We start from the raw sequence: 18,101 nt of genomic DNA, 5'->3' as shown, positions 1-18,101 counted from the left end.
CCTGTTCCCCCACCCGTGCACCACCTAACCGTCTGGCGGACGTCACCCTAGCCTGGGCGGACCAGCGGGCGACGGTGGGTGCACTCATGGACTCTGGTGCTGATGGGAGTTTCATGGACGTTGGGTTTGCCACCCGGGCCAACATTCCACTTGAGGACCTCGAGAGGCCCTTGGAGGTCTTCGCGCTGGATCATCGCCGCCTGGCTGACGTCACTCAACGCACCTGTCCAGTCCTTCTCACCGTTGCTGGTAACCACGTTGAGAGGCTCCAGTTTTTCGTCACCAGCTCTCCTCTTGTCCCTGTGGTCCTGGGCAGGCCCTGGCTCGCGCTGCACGAGCCCCACATCGCCTGGTCCTCCGGTACCATCAAGGGGTGGAGCCCCTCCTGTCGTGCCCAGTGTCTTCAGGTGCCGTCCAGCCCCCTCGCCGGGTCCCAGTCCCCGTCTCCGGCCTCCCTCGCCGGTCCTCTGTCCCCGTGCCCGGCCTCCGCTGTCGGGCCCCAGTCCCCGTCTCCGGCCTCCCTCGCCGGTCCTCTGTCCCCGTGCCCGGCCTCCGCTGTCGGGCCCCAGTCCCCGTCTCCGGCCTCCCTCGCCGGTCCTCTGTCCCCGTGCCCGGCCTCCGCTGTCGGGCCCCAGTCCCCGTCTCCGGCCTCCCTCGCCGGTCCTCTGTCTTTGTCCCCCTCTCCAGTGCCCCTGATCGCCGGCTTCCTTCGGTCCCGTCCGGGCAGGCCGGGGGCCGAGTGGGTCGCCGGGTGGCTCCCGTGGAGGGGGGAGTACTGTGAGGTTTGGTTCTTTCCCCACCACGGGCTTCTTAAAGTACTGTGATGATTGGTCCGCTCCCCACCCACTCGCTCCGTTCCTTTAAGGTACTTTGTTGATTTATTGCATTCCCTGCCTCGCTCCGTTCCTTTAAGGTACTGTGAGGATTCTGTGTTTGATTGGTCCGTGCCGAACACACACTTCTAAGTCAAGTATCAATTACCATCACGCACCTGATGTGTGTTCTAATCAGCGCCCCAAGAGGCTTTATAGACTCTGATTCCCCTAGTATCGATGTTGGATCGTTCTGAAATATTCCCTGCATTTGCCTGTTCCTTCCGTCGCTGCTTTTCCTGTTCTTTGCCTCCCAGGACTCTCGAGAAATATTCCGTTTGGAGAACCTGCTTCCCCGTTACGAAGCGGTCGCCTTGTTTGATCCGCTCGCTTCACGCGCTGCGCTCTGGTGAGTTTTTGTAAACAGTCTTTTTGGATCTATCGTTTTTTGTGTGTGTTAATGCACTGAAGAGATCCTGTTTTCGTTCAGACTGTTCTCACCTTTTTTGTCTGTTGGATTTTCACTTTTGGATTACCTAATTGTTTTAACTCTGGACACTGCTCACTGTGTGTTTCACACTGAAGATTCTGTCACTTGGATTTATTGTTTGGACAATTCACTTCACCAGTCACCGGTCAGTTTTCAATTGTGCACTGAGCTAACTCGGACTCTCTCTCTCCCTATCCGCCTCCACCCAGAGTATATGCTGGGAGGATCTGCAGAGCGGCTCAGACGTCACGGACAAATTCCACAACGTAACCTTCCGGGAGAAGCTGCAGAGCAGCAAACATTCCTCACATGCCTGTTTCCCAGTTTGTTCTGTTCACCACCAAATTCATTCTTGTTACTCAGTAAATAAACACGCCCTTGATTTTGGCTAACTCTGAAACGACTCTCTCTGTGCCGTTTGCGTTTGGGGTCGGTGTCAAACCATAACAGTAAGTCATCCACCTTTGTATTTAAACATGGGATCCATTTCTGTATTTAAACATGGTAAATCATCAACCTCTGTACTTAAACATGGAATTAAACATAGGATCCATTTCAGTATTTAAACATGGACTCTAATCAGGTATTTAAACCAGGGCCCTCATTCATCAACGTGACGTAGAAAATGTTCTATTTCCACACGTAAGCACAGAATTTAGAATGTGTGCACGCACAGAAATATTGGGATTTATCAACCGTGCGTACACAGGTCCTATGCTCCTCCGTGTTGATAAATACCTCTTTGTTCTACCGTCAATGCTCGTGCATGATTATCCATATATGGTCATGAAACACCCCCCTTGGGATGTGAAATAATGGACTGACCCGAGCGGAACTCTGAGAAACTCCACGGGAGATTGTTCACTGAGGCGCTGCCGAACCAAGAAGACACAACGCGTGTTATGGGATAATTAAAAGGCGGACTTGTACACGGTGATGTCAGATATCAACGGCTCCCTAAGACCATTGCTGCAATTCTGCCTGGACAGCTCAAAATACTAATAAAGACCGTTCGTTGACCACTGTTTGGCGTTGGTTGTGTGTCATTATAACCGTGCTGTAATATGAATGCCTTTATTAGTTGTGTTCGATTGGCTATAATATGATTTTTAGAGGCATCTATTTTGTTGTCGGTATTACCGACAACAAAATAGATGCCTCTAAAAATCATATACTATTAGGTAGCCTATATGAATTACATATAATAGCAGCCATAGCCTACATTATGCAACAGTAACTTGCGCATACCAGTGTATGCGGCGGACCAGTGTATACCTTATGTCATATCATATTCATATAATAGTTTACTCTATCAGCATACCAGCATGTAATACGTTCTTTGTTAGAACTCAACTCGTTATTATTTTGCACATAGATTGCAGAAATACGGGAACGTTTTGATTTATATTAAAGGGCTTTGACATTGTAAAACTAAATACGTGGAATTCTGTAAGCATGCAAGTCATATCACCCACACGATATATGCTCTGTGTCCAGAGCATGTATGCTTTTCATTCATTTAAGACACATTATTGCAAGGGTTTTGTAATACACATACACCCTGGTCTCATTGCAATGCGTTTTTTATTCTTTCTTATACAGTAAAAAGGGGGAAGAACACTATATCGTGGGTGTTCATATGACTTGTATTCTGCTTACAGCTTCGAAATTCCACTTGTTTCGTTTAACATAAAGCCTTTTAAATATAATCAAAACGTTCCCGTGTTTCTGCGGTCTGTGCACAAAATAATAACAAGTTGAGTTACGCGGAGCGCAGTCAGTCAGTACACCCTGTATATTCCGATAACGCTATATAAACCATGCTGCATTCATTCTGAGAGAAAGATCTATTATTCCAAATGCTATTTATAGGGTTTTGACCATAATTACACTACTGTTGCTATTTTACAATGAACTATAATGAATTACGGTTCATACAGAACATGCCAGTGTTGAAACTAATGCACAGAAGCTCATTTCCTTGTTGTAATAATATATTCTACCAACGGGCGCCAGGTACGCATGGTCCGACCTGTGCTTAAATATACGTACAAAGTCAAGCACAAGTTCAAATTGATAAATCCCACACTTTGCTTAGAAATGATCGTACGCACGGCTTAAGCACATATCTGTGTGTACGTCAAGTTGATAAATGAGGGCCCTGGATTCTACTCCCGTATTTAAACCTGGAGTATCATCCTCCTGCATTTAAGCAGTGTAGCCACCCTCCTTCAGTATTTAAACATGGAGTACCCTCCTTCAGCATATTTGTCATGGCCTTCAATACCCTCCTGGATTGAATACACCCATTTCCCTCCCACTGTCTGTCTGCCCTCTGGTAACTTGGGTGAATACACCCATTTCCCTCCCACTGTCTGTCTGCCCTCTGGTAACTTGGCTGGAGCAAAGGTGTGGTTGTCCTCTAGGGACCTCATCTCCTCATCCCTTGTTCTCTCCCATTTACTTGATTCGGGGGACAATGTGACCTCTTTAAAGGTCGGGGGTACCCCACTGACTACCTTGTAGCAGTAATCAACGGTGGTAAGTGTACTGTCACCCTCGTCACTCCCTTTTCGGGCATAATCTGTCAGATATTTTGGGGGTTTGTGTTCCCTTGAGGGATACCTCCCACTGCTTGGGGCACTTGACGTCACCCTAGGGTGCTCCTCGTCATCGCCCTCTGGGGGTGGCTGACTGTCTGCCTGCACGACCGTGCTAAGTACACTGGGCTGATGTGTCTTTGTTTCTACACACCTTACTCTGGAGTCCAGCTCTGGCTCCTCTGTCTGTGTCTCGCTCTCACATGTTGTCTTTGTGACAAACTTGACTAGCATGTGTTTCTGCACTCTCCCTTTACCGGGATGATAAACTAGGAAAGCAGGGCTTCCCTTGTTGTGCCCTACAAAGAGTCCTTTTACACATCTGGACTCGGGCTTTCCCCTGTCCTGCAGGTACGCATAACACACTGATCCAAATAGGTGCATTCTGGCTAGATTACACTTCTTTCCTGTCAGTGCTGTATACAGGGTGGTGCCCGAGTGCTTATTAAAGCACCTGTTTCTGGTGTAAGCGGCTTCTTGCACGGCATAATGCCATAGGCTCTTAGGTAAGTTACTGTCTACTAGCTTTATAGCCATTTCGAAAAGGGTGAGCCATTTCCTCTCTGCCACTCCGTTCTGGTGTGGGGGATATGGACGTGACAGAATCCGGCTATAGGGCAACAATAATGTGGTCAAGAGACATGGTTTCTATCTTTAGCCTTTAAGCAGCGTGGTTTATTCATTCACATGGTATGAGCAGCACATGAGGTCTCCTCTCACTGAGAGGCTGGGGGGAAAGAGGTAGAGTAGGAGGAGACATTTCTATTTATACTCGCCACCTGGTGGTGTCTTGAGTGGCTCCGCCTAGAGCAGTTATATGCAGTTAGACAGTTACTAACAATCCTACATAGAACCTCTGACTTCAACAGGCTACAAACAAACAAACAGTGTAGTAACAGTGTAGTACCCTCTAATGGGCAAAACAAATATTTGAATAGATATTATTATGAAACTTTCCCAGTTTGTTATGTACATATAAACTAAGAAAAAATATATTGCAAGTTTTCTGAATTGTATGTTTATATATGCAAATGAGGCACTTCCCCATTAAATATGTGCACATTTATGGATGCAATCAGGCAAAATCAAGTCAAATAAACAATTAAATGTGTGTTATTGACGTTTTATTGTCACTAGTTCCATAGAAGACATGTTTAGGAAGCAAAATATATCTCAAAATCGTCGAAAAAAGCAAAAAGGCGATTTTGGGGGTGCTGTCTCGCCTTAAAATATATATATTCTTTTTGTATTGGTCTTATGTAATATTCAAATTTTCTGAGATAAGGAATTTGGGGTTTTCATTAGCTTTAAGCCATAATTATCAAAATTATAACAAATAAAGGCTTGAAATATATCACGTTGTGTGTAATGAATCAATAATATATGAGAGTTTCACTTTTTTAATTTAATTACTGAAGTAAATGGACTTTTCCACAATATTAAAATGTATTGAGCTGCACCTGTATGTATAACACGATCAGCTGAGGAACCATATTGGACACTTATGATTCCAAGCAGCAACCCACTCATTCACTTGTTATTTTCACTCATACTCATTATGTCTTCCTCTACTGCATGAGCTGTTGATTGACTAAGGAAATTCATAGTCAACTAATAACGTCAGTCATAGGGAGATGTAGTGGTTATGTCATTGCTGTTTCCGGCCGGTCCACCATCTTGAAAACGCAATGTATTTCCCCATTGCCCATTTCAAAATCTATAACTGTCTGTCTGTCTGTCTGTCTGTCTGTCTGTCTGTCTGTCTGTCTGTCTGTCTGTCTGTCTGTCTGTCTGTCTGTCTGTCTGTCTGTCTGTCTGTCTGTCTGTCTGTCTGTCTGTCTGTCTGTCTGTCTGTCTGTCTGTCTGTCTGTCTGTCTGTCTGTCTGTCTGTCTGTCTGTCTGTCTGTCTGTCTGTCTGTCTGTCTGTCTGTCTGTCTGTCTGTCTGTCTGTCTGTCTGTCTGTCTGTCTGTCTGTCTGTCTGTCTGTCTGTCTGTCTGTCTGTCTGTCTGTCTGTCTGTCTGTCTGTCTGTCTGTCTGTCTGTCTGTCTGTCTGTCTGTCTGCCTGCCTGCCTGTCTGCCTGCCTGCCTGCCTGCCTGCCTGCCTGCCTAACTATTAACTCCTCTTATTCCTCTCAGCTGCCAGAATAGCCTGGCGGTGAAAGAAGATCATGACAATGAAGTTATTTTCAATTGTATAAGGAAAGGGGTTGATGTGATGGTATAGGCACAAAGGCACTGTGAGGTGCCTACACACACTCTCACACACTCTCACACACACACACACACACACACACACACACACACACACACACACACACACGCACGCACGCACACACACACACACACACACACACACACACACACACACACACACACACACACACACACACACACACACACACACACACACACACACACACACACACACACACACACACACACACACACACACACACACACACGCACCAGCACACGCACACACATGCACACACATCTTGTCCAGGTTTCACAACTTTAATGTTCTCTTTCCAGTAAGGCCAGTGAGTCAGAGTTGGGTGGAGAGGTTTTTATTTGAGCTATTTTAGGTTATTATGTCAAATCAGTGGCTTAAAATAACCTGCCTTTAGTTTCAAGTCTTTAGGACTGTTTTCTAGATTGTATCAACTCAATATTTGCATGGGGGAAAGCCCTAACTAACTAATTGTACCTAACATATTTTATATAAAGTTGAACACATTCTCTTTTATTCAGCTTTAACTCTTTTTTACTCACCAACTAAAAGACAGAGGTGGATGAAATGCATACTGTAGGCTGACAGCAGGCCAGGGACGTTACTCGGTCAATGACAAGTATTTTATTGGAATACATTTTCATCATTCAAATAGATATCCAGTTTAAAGTTACACCTTTTGAACACAAGAGGGCGATACTACACAGGTTCACTGCTCAGAGCCTCTGGGAATCAGCTCACTGGCCCCTGTTTACAACATGGAAATGTCATAGTGAACCTATTGCCGTTGCTATACCTACACATTAAAACATTATGCATGAATTCATTGTCCGTTGAAATAAGCCTCACGTCTCATAATTGGAACCTGTTTCTAACAAGCTTCCTATCACCCTTCCTACATCCTCCCTGCTTCATAACATCCTCCCTATGCTTCATAACATCCTCCCTGCTTCATAACATCCTCCCTGCTTCATAACATCCTCCCTGTGCTTCATAACATGCTCCCTGCTTCATAACATCCTCCCTGCTTCATAACATCCTCCCTGTGCTTCATAACATCCTCCCTGCTTCATAACATCCTCCCTGCTTCATAACATCCTCCCTGTGCTTCATAACATCCTCCCTGCTTCATAACATCCTCCCTGCTTCATAACATCCTCCCTATGCTTCATAACATCCTCCCTGCTTCATAACATCCTCCCTGCTTCATAACATCCTCCCTGCTTCATAACATCCTCCCTGTGCTTCATAACATCCTCCCTGCTTCATAACATCCTCCCTGCTTCATAACATCCTCCCTGTGCTTCATAACATCTCCCCTGCTTCATAACATCCTCCCTGCTTCATAACATCCTCCCTATGCTTCATAACATCCTCCCTGTGCTTCATATCACCCTTCCTGCTTCATAACATCCTCCCTATGCTTCATAACATCCTCCCTGTGCTTCATAACATCCTCCCTGCTTCATAACATCCTCCCTGCTTCATAACATCCTCCCTGTGCTTCCTATCACCCTTCCTGCTTCATAACATCCTCCCTATGCTTCATAACATCCTCCCTGCTTCATAACATCCTCCCTGCTTCATAACATCCTCCCTGTGCTTCCTATCACCCTTCCTGCTTCATAACATCCTCCCTGTGCTTCCTATCACCCTCCCTGTGCTTCATAACATCCTCCCTATGGTTCCTATCAACCTTCCTAAGCTTCCTAACATCCTTCCTATCCTTCCTAACATCCTCCCTATCCTTCCTAACATCATCCCTATGCTTCCTATCACCCTTCTTATGCTTCCTTTCACCCTTTATAAGCTTCCTAACATCCTTTGTATGTTACCTCACAGCTATGCTTCCTAACATGCTTGCTATGCTTCCAATTACCGTCAGTGTGTCTGTTGGTCAATGTGTTCGTCTGTTTGTGTGTTTTTTGTGTGGCCTGGATAGGGTTATGTTGGATATTTGCGGTCTTCTTGCACCTTTCTAGTTCTCCCCCCCCCCCCCCTCTTTCTCTCTCTCTCTCTCTCTCTCTCTCTCTCTCTCTCTCTCTCTCTCTCTCTCTCTCTCTCTCTCTCTCTCTCTCTCTCTCTCTCTCTCTCTCTCTCTCTCTCTCTCTCTCTCTCTCTCTCTCTCTCTCTCTCTCTCTCTCTCTCTCTCTCTCTCTCTCTAACATCACTCGGAACTGTGTGTGTGTGTGTGTGTGTGTGTGTGTGCGTGCGTGCGTGTGTGTGTGTGTGTGTGTGTGTGTGTGTGTGTGTGTGTGTGTGTGTGTGTGTGTGTGTGTGTGTGTGTGAAATAACCACAAGAATGCAGTGAGAGTGTGCGTCATGCAGGCAGGGGCACACAAGCACAGACAGAGGGCCCATTCTTACATGGAGTGGGCAGGGTGCAGTGACGCTGCCTACATGGAGAGAGTGACACAAAGAGAGAGAGAGAGAGAGCAAGTCAGAGACCGAATTTATACTAACAGAAGAGAGAGAGCAAGAAATAGATTCAGAGTATAACAGCGAGTATAACAGAGAGCATGAGAGAGAGAGAGAGAGAGAGAGAGAGAGAGAGAGAGAGAGAGAGAGAGAGAGAGAGAGAGAGAGAGAGAGAGAGAGAGAGGAGGGTAGTAAAGGAAGGAAACAAGAGCTAAAGGCAGAAGCGAGTAATAGAGAGAGAGATGGAGGGAGGGAGGGAGGGAGGGAGGGAGGGAGGGAGGGACATTGTAATAACATTGTGAGAGTGAGGGAGGACAGGCAACAAATTGAAGTAGGGAGGGAGGGACAGAGGAACAGAAACAGAAAGACACACAGAGAGAGGACAGAGAGAGAGAGAGAGAGAGAGAGAGAGAGAGAGAGAGAGAGAGAGAGAGAGAGAGAGAGAGAGAGAGAGAGAGAGAGAGAGAGAGAGAGAGAGAGAGAGAAAACAGTCAACACAATCTAGGTGAAGGGGACCAGAGCAGAACTGAGGGAAGATCACGGCCATTAACAGCAGAGGACCGGTTTAAGTAGCTGGATAAGACACAAGCAAAGGACCTCAAGCTGCCACTCCAAAAGGTGCCAGCGGGTAAGATGTCACCTCCAATAACTGCTGGATGCTGCTTGACGACTCAAAGTACTTTCAATGCTGCCAATCAACTGTCAGGCTTTCAAAACTGAGTGAGCAGAGATGATTTGAGATACACTTGTGATTGTTTATTTCAGTGATGTGTGAGTAAGGATCGAAAAGACACAGGTTGACACACTGTGAGAAAGGCTGTTTTGGAAACTTTTGCATTACTCAACTTTGGTTACATTTAAAATATATATATATAATTAAAAGAGGTGGATAGTGAAGAGGTTAAGTTGATGATATATTGTACCTGCTGTTGAACAGAAGGCACCAACTGTTACTCCCTCACATGATTTTGGCACTATCTGCACATTTGTTTGCCCTTTTTCAATTCAAGAAAAACTTTAAGGTTAGTTTAAACAAATGCAGAAATTCAGGGGTTTACCCGTGAAGTCTCTTTTTATTTAAATACAGCCTAACATCATTTTTGAAAATGCTGAAGTACAACAAACGTTTTCACATAATTCAGTTTGGGCTGCACTTTATTTTTTTGATATTACTTTGTCAAGAGAGACTCACTCTATGACTGTGCCTCTTTAGTCCTGAAGGGTCTCTCAGTTCCTCTAGCCAGGGCCTCTTGTGGTTCCTATAGGTTGAGAGGTTAAACATGCAGTGTCTATGCGGTCACCAGAGTATCAGTGACTGCATAGTTAATTTTAAGAAGCTCCTTAAATCCTCCCTTCACACACAGGCATTATTATTTTGTACTTATTTTATTATGGGCTGTTAGGTTGTGTCTTACAGTTTGTATTCAGTCATTGCGCAATTGCTCTTTTTTCTATATATTTCAAATTTAGTTTGTATCAAACAACAAAAATGTACTCAGAGGGGGGTCCTTGAGATCACCTTGTGTTAAACAGGGGTTCTTCAGCCTAGTGTGTATATTTGGGGGTCCTTGACAAGAAAAGGTTTGAGAACTATTGCTGGAGACTCAATTGGGTCTTTCCAGCAACCCTCTCCCCACGCATCCTGGCAGTGATGGTGGCTTTTGAAATAGATGATCACAATTAGATGTGAAGGTCTGTCCTTTTGGTATTCCATTCCTTTACCCCACTCAGTCTGGATCAAAGTTGCTACTATTCTAAACGGTGATGGGCTGAGACACAGTGTTTTTCTTAGTAGTATCGACCAGGCAGATAGGGTTCAAAGGTAGGCTTGAGCCACTGTCACCTTTACCCTGTCATACACAAAGTCCACTCTCAATTATGCTCTCAGTGAGTGAATTAAAGAGAGTTGAAGAGCTGGTTATGTTTGCTCTAAAATGTGCCCTGGGGCCGGCCATTAAATATTCCTGACTTGCCATCTGTCACTCTCTCTTTTTAGTTTGCATACATTCCTTAAATAGCGGTCATAGCTATCTGGGTGCAATCATAACATTATTCTCTGCCTCATCCTGGCTTTGTGTGCCCCAGAATGAGCCTTTTTCCTGTTTGTGAATGAACCCAGGTCAAGACAATGCCATGAGAATGAAGCCATTCAGATCCTTCCCCGGCCAGCCATGAAGGGAAAACCATATCCTTGTAGCCATAACCTCATAACTCAAACAATTTTGATGATTTTCAGTTCATTGCATTTCATGGTTATTTTATGGGTTGAGCAAGTTTTATGATTTATACATGATTTATATCATTATATTATATAATTTCAAAAAATACATTGGCTTAATCTGAAAATAAGGCTTGGTGGTGTTGTTGTTGTTGTTGTTGTTGTTGTTGTTGTTGTTGTTGTTGTTGTTGTTGTTGTTGTTGTTGTTGTTGTTGTTGTTGTTGTTGTTGTTTTTGTTGTTGTTGTTAGGACCCCACCTATATAGTCTTGCCTTGACTTTTTATTTGTGAGGGACATGATTTGACTTGACTGTTACAGGTAAGTCAAGTCTGTGTCGTAGGTCATGGGTCAGACCATCAATGGACTCCATGGTCCACTGGTAGTGGATCCCTGCATGATTTTACAACTAGGCCTACTGTAAGTTGGACATACTGTACATGTGCCGTATAGGTGGTGTTAGAGGCTAGTGTACCTTACTGAGATATGTTCAGAATGTAAAACAATGTAAATGTGTAATGACCCCAAAGTTAACTAGAAAGATCTGCTCAGTGGAGCTCAAATCACAGGCAGCATGATATGATATGATACATTTATTTATATTGCGCCCCTCAACCAATAGTTACACCGGCCCGGGGCACAGCCCGGGGAAAAAACAACAACAGAAAGACAGGAACAATACGAAAACAGAAAAAAAGACATGCAGGCCAACCAAGCATAATAGAACGGACTGACATAATACACCAGTCATACTACAATACAAAACTAGCTCATGGATTTTTTTTATGGCGAAAAGGTGGGTTTTGAGCATGGCCTTAAAAGTCTGTAGAGTGCTTGCAAATTTTAAGTTTAGTGGGAGCTTGTGTGCGAATGCCAGGTTTCCCGTGAGCATGATATATCTTTGTAATATATATGATGATTCTGAATGAATATCTGTTCAATTGCATCCATAGGTTATGGCATTGACCTTCTTTGGTTTGCATCATAAATTAATTAAAAAAAAAAAATTGCCTGCTGTCAGAAAGGCTGCTATCTGAGGCCACAATGAGACATAAAAAGGTCTCAATCAGGCATTCCAGCGGGTTAACTATACTAGTACACAGAGAGAGATCAGGATCAGGAACATGCAACACACCGCACAATGCAATGGCAACTCACACCGGTCCAGATGACTGGTGCAGACATTACTTATGTGAACATGCTCTGAAGTATGTTATGGAAAACAAACAGGAGACAGGACAACGGACCGCATGCAGCGGGAGAGGGGATTAAAAGAGGTCCTGGGGGCGACTGTGGCTCGGGAGCTAGAGCAGTCATCTGGTAATCCGGAGGTTACCGGTTCGATTCCCGCTCCTCCCGGGCAGCATGTCGAAGTGTCCTTGAGCAAGACACTTAACGCCCTAATTGCTCCCGATGAGCAGGTTGGCACCTTGCATGGTTGCCTCTGCCGTCGGTGTGTGAATGTGTGAGTGAATGGGTAAAATGTGAGGAACAAATTGTAAAGAACTTTGGATAAAAGCGCTATATAAATGCAGCCATTTACCATTTAGCCTACATTTGATTCAGGTCCTTGGCCTGCCACCAGCCTATGTGTGACATTTCATCCAAATCTACCCTGCAGTTTGCCGGATTTGCTGCAGATACACATACACACACAGACACACATGACCAAACACATAATCTCCCCTGGCGTAACGTCTGGCGCAGAAAATGAATGCAGGTCATTCTGATCCATGTTATTTATAAGTGCCTGGTCACACTGATCCGTTGTGGCTGGTGGTCTGTTTTCAAAAAAAAAATCAATGAGGAGTATCCATTACTGGACTGATGCCAGAGAGGTAGAACTGGCGGATACCTCACCGTCCATTATAGCATCATTGTACAATGTGTCTGCAAATGCACAATTACATTAGGTTCTACTTAAAAACAAAGTGATAGCTTCTTTTCTTATCTCCGGTTTGTGATGGATCACTGTGGCTGCCCGCTCCTTCGTTTTTCGGTCATGCATTCTAACATGACGGGAGAGGTTTTTGTGTTATTGTTACTCTTAGTCACTTACCAGTCACTTACTTTATTTTTCACAGTTTATTAGTCATACAGTCCTTCTTTGTTAATACACGGTGAATGACATCATAATGACTTGTGAGGCTTTCCAAGTACTTTTTTTTCTCAAATCTCCCCTGTGATACAACGCTTGTCTTTTTTTAAAGCATGATATCTGGCTCAAGTGACTTAAAGTGGATTACAATGATCTGGTTGTTATGGTCCTTCATACACTATGTTTTAACAATTAGTCATACATTCATTCCATTGAATGCCTATAATGTAATTATTCAAACCCAAGTCATATGCTATAGATCATAAATGTTCTCTCCAAATAGATCCCACCTTTTTCTTAGTTCAGATCACGGGATAACCATGAGTTTATTTTTTTACATGTGTGATTTGGTGGACACTTTTATTCATAATGCCTACAGTATCTGTGAGTGCATACTTTTTTTAAGCTGCGACAAGTGAGTGTGAGTGCATACTTCATACTTCTTCTGCAACCAGCAGCTCTATATCTGTTGGTTCCCCAAAAGTGTCACCCTTTTGTGTCCCTGAAATAGAAATTTGGCATGGAGGTCAAGTGTTTGTGTGTGTGTGTGTGTGTGTGTGTGTGTGTGTGTGTGTGTGTGTGTGTGTGTGTGTGTGTGTGTGTGTGTGTGTGTGTGTGTGTGTGTGTGTGTGTGGTGTGTGTGTGTGTGTGTGTGTTTGTGTGTGTGTGTGTGTGTGTGTGTGTGTGTGGTGTGCGTGCGTGCGTGCGTGCGTGCGTGCTGCGTGCGTGCGTGCGTGCGTGCGTGCGTGCGTGCGTGCGTGCGTGCGTGCGTGCGTGCGTGTGGTGGGTATGTGTGTATCATGGCAGAGGACTACACCACCCTAGGTTCATACCCAAGAGCATAGGGAGCTCTGAGTCCTATCAACAGGTTAATTTAATAGGTTAGGGTGAATGGTGAACATGGAATAAAACAAAGCAATAGAAATGTAAAGCAATTTTACAAATCAAAAGGGCACAGGAGGCGACACAGACCCGGAGGCAGGACTATTTCTTCTTTGACATTAAACAAGTTGCTCTCACCAACCACCACCATACCTCTGGACTGCATCACCTCCTGTGGTCTGCCGTCCATCAAACACAGACAAAACCGAGTTAAAACGGGTCTTGCAGCCAATCCCAACAAGGCAGTACCTAATTAAAGAGTTGACAGTGTTGTTGTTTGCAGTCAGATCGGCAGCATTGGTGACACCTGTCACACATACACGTAGGCCTATGCGGTCGCAGGTATGCAGATTCACGCTGGATTTGAGCATGGGTGGCCCCAGTGGGATCTAACCCCTAACCCTGCCAGTGTTATTGTGATGTTCTATACCCATTGAGCTAAGGCTCTCTATACATTGAAGTTTGTTCGAATGCATTTTTGCGTGACTCTATAGCCTGATATAAACAGGGTGGCCTCGTCATCATCTAAATTAGCACGGTCATTGTGGGGTGACAGTATACAATCTGTTAAAGATTCAGATTCAGATTTTCTTATTATAACTTCTTTTATACATTACACAGTATAAACTAGTGCATTTTCTTTCTCTTGGATCCTCGGCCTTGTAGCAGTGGCATCAATAAAATAGTGTTTAAAATTCATTAATAGCTCTAATTGGCAATATATGAATTTACAATACTAATTTACAATGGTCACAGTGTGCGTGTAATGTGTGTAAAGTGGCAACAGAACAATGATATGGTAGTTCTAGACTGTAACATAACAACCAAAGCATGGGTGTAGTGCGTGCAAAGCAACAGTAGAAGTAGATTACTAACTCAATTATAACTCACAGTCAGGTATAGAGTGTGTGCAAGTGACAGCAGGAACACGGTAATAGCACTAAATTGTAATACAGTGGCCAGTGTTGTGACTCAGTCAGCACAGTGAGTGAGCAGAGTTGAACGTGTGACCACCTTTGACGTATGCTCTCTGTTCCCCTCTACAATTACCGTTGATGTGTCACCATTTCTGCATCATTGTTGTACACTGCTCATTGGTCAACAGTACAAGACCATGGTTGTTCTGGGTATAAGCAAGTAAAGTAGTGCTATGCAGTACTTTGTCAGTAATCCATTCTCTATACAGTATATACTGGAGCTACATGTATAGTTCATTCTTTTGTGGCCTTCACATTCAAATACAGTACATTGTAAAGCATTGTGTGTGTTGTGTGTCTACAAAAGCACTGTATGAATGCAATGGTTTATTATTTTTATTAAAATCACTACTGCTACCAACAGTATATGTCACTGGTTATGCAGCTTTTCTTACTTTCAGCATGATACACAGAGGTAGCCTACAATTAGTATGAACAGGGTTTTTCTTTGCTAAGATGCAGAGCATAGTACTGGCAGCTTTGCTGAGGAACACATTAATCCATATCAAAAAATTCTAGGAGCTATTATGGTTTTTAGTCAACAGTTTCCAATGCATGTATTGTCTGAAAGGTTTTCTTCAGTGCGGTGTAGATATGTGAGAGATATAAAGATGTTTGGCTTGCTACAAGGTTACCACAAGGTTGCTGCTGCTTACCCCAAGGATAGCCATGGCTATAGACTTACACAAAGCATGGTTAGAATGCTTATTTCACCAACCACAATGCTACTACAGTACCTGGTGAGTGAAAATATGTGACTCAGATAAAATACCCAGATAAAATAGTACTCTGGTAAAAGTAAAGGTTTCAGAAGAAGAACATAAAAAGTCTTTGATGTTGAATGTACTTAATAAGTATCAAAAGGAAAAGTATGCATTCTACATTATCAGAAAGGTCTTTATTGCCAAGTATATTTTTCCACATACAAGGAATTTGCTTTGGACGTTACTGGTGCGACATTAGCGGACAGACATCCTCTGCTGTGCTTTCTTGAGGAGGGAGCTGATGTTCAGCTCCCACTTGAGGTCATGGGAGATGATGGTCTCCACAGTGTCCACTGAGTCACACAGGGTGATGGGGTTGAGTGGGGCTGGGGTCCTTCTGTAATCCACAACCATCTCCAGTGTCTTGAGAGCGTTGAGCTCCAGATTGTTCTGGCTGCACCAGGTCAGCAGATGGTCAATCTCCCACCTGTAGGCGGACTCATCCCCACCAGAGATGAGTCCAATGAGGGTGGTGTCGTCCGCAAACTTCATGAGCTTGACGACTGGTGACTGGAGGTCATACCAGTGCCTGGGAGCATTCAAGCCTCAAACCACCTCTAAAGGTTAAATCCAGTTATGCTGGCTCTGATTATGTCTTCTTGAAGTTGGCAGGCTTCAATTTGAAAGTACATAATCTGCCTTTTGCCTTATATTTATCTTTTTCTTAAAAAATATATATATATATTTCTTCTCTTTTATGACATACATTACATTCTAGCAGCAAAAACGACCATCATATTTGACTTACAGTACCAACAGTTATACAGTTGACTGTATTTATCCAAATGTATTTTATTAGATTTTTGATCAGTATTGTCTTTTGGACTGAAATAAGAGTGCCAGTCGATTCATATATATATTTGGACAGAGAACAAGAAGGCGTGTTCCAAACTCTAGAGATGTTGCCGTCAAGTTGATTCAGAGCTCGGCTTCCTGTTGGGTAAATGAGCAGGAAGGACGTGGGAGAGTTGTGGGTAACTCAAGTTGACACGCGAGACGAGTCACAACATCAGATCTATTAGCTCTGCACACATGCAGGTGCTTCTGCTGTGCGCAGCGGGAGGAGCGTGCGGTGTGCAAGAATGAAATGAGAATCAAACTAACATGTACAGTATATATTCCCTCTGCCTGTGCATCCTGCATTTAGCGGATTCATATTAGTTTCAATGTACAGCTACTGGTTTACAAGCATTTAAGGGACTGTATGGTTAAATTATGTCTGAACCATTTGACATATATAATAAATAATAATAATAATAATAATAATAATAATAATAATAATAATAATAATAATAATAATAATAATAATAATAATAATATAATAATAATAATAATAATAATAATAATAATAATAATAATAATAATAATAATATAATACTAATAATAATAATATAATAATAAATAATAATAATAATAATAATAATAATAATAATAATAATAATAATAATAATAATAATAATAAATAATAATAATAACAACAACAACAACAACAACAACAACAACAACAACAACAATAATAATAATAATAATAATAATAATAATAATAATAATAATAATAATAATAATAAAATAATAATAATAATAATAATAATAATAATAATAATAATAATAATAATAATAATAATAATAATACAAAATCAGTCCATGCTTAGCAATGCCCTGCTACACATATTCACATCTGAGTACAGTACAGCCACAGTATTATATGGCTGGCTTGGCCACTAGCTGCTCCACTGGATAACTAAGTAATTAAGTGCCTTGCTCAGGGGCAGTTCAGTAGTAGATAGGATATGATTACTTATTCACCTGCAGGTCCACAAGTCTGCCCCTATAACCTCTTGGCGACCGCTGCTAACCAAGCGTGATGTGACCAATACTACATACTCAGCTCTCTCTAATGCAAACATGTCCTTTCTAGTCAATGGTTGAATAGGGTTTAAATTGTGATTTAGTGAACATATACAATACATTGTATTTCCTCTAAGTGAAATAGATTCTTGCACATATAATTGCAGTTGTCTATGTATTTTGACTTGACCTTGGCAGATCTGTCAATGTTGACGTGTTATCAAATCAGAGGACAGTGGAGATGTAACAATAAAACATTCATGAAAAGCAAGTCAAGGTCCTGTCTGTCATCCTCTTTAACACCTGTTCCACCCCAGGTGAAAATCTGCATAAAATGTATTACCTAGGTAAATGGAATATTGCTCCACTTCTACAAGGGCTATTTGCATATTCTTGGTATCTAGGAACATCTATGGACCTAATGAATGTATTCTCAGTGTCAGAAATATTGTGTCTATTACTAGGCTTGCTTAAATTCTGATGAAACAAAGGAAAATATGAATTATGATTTTTCTTTTCATCTTTGACAGTGAATAAAACCATGATAATAATGACCAAACTTAAAATGTGTACAAAAGATCTAAGGAAATTAATAAGGGAAGATGATCAAATTGAAGGTTTTGTATATACAGTACTGAATTCTCCCATCCGGACCAATGCAATTTGAAATATTATTATAGAATATAGAATATATGCTTATACATTACCTTATTATAGCCAATTCGCACATTTATATATATATACATATAGTATCTGTCAAATGGCC

The sequence above is a fragment of the Notolepis coatsorum genome (assembly GCF_963971535.1).
Source record: "Notolepis coatsorum genome assembly, chromosome: 13".
NCBI lineage: Eukaryota > Metazoa > Chordata > Actinopteri > Aulopiformes > Paralepididae > Notolepis > Notolepis coatsorum.
The sequence above is the reverse complement of the archived record's forward strand: the minus strand, read 5'-3'. Positions refer to the sequence as shown.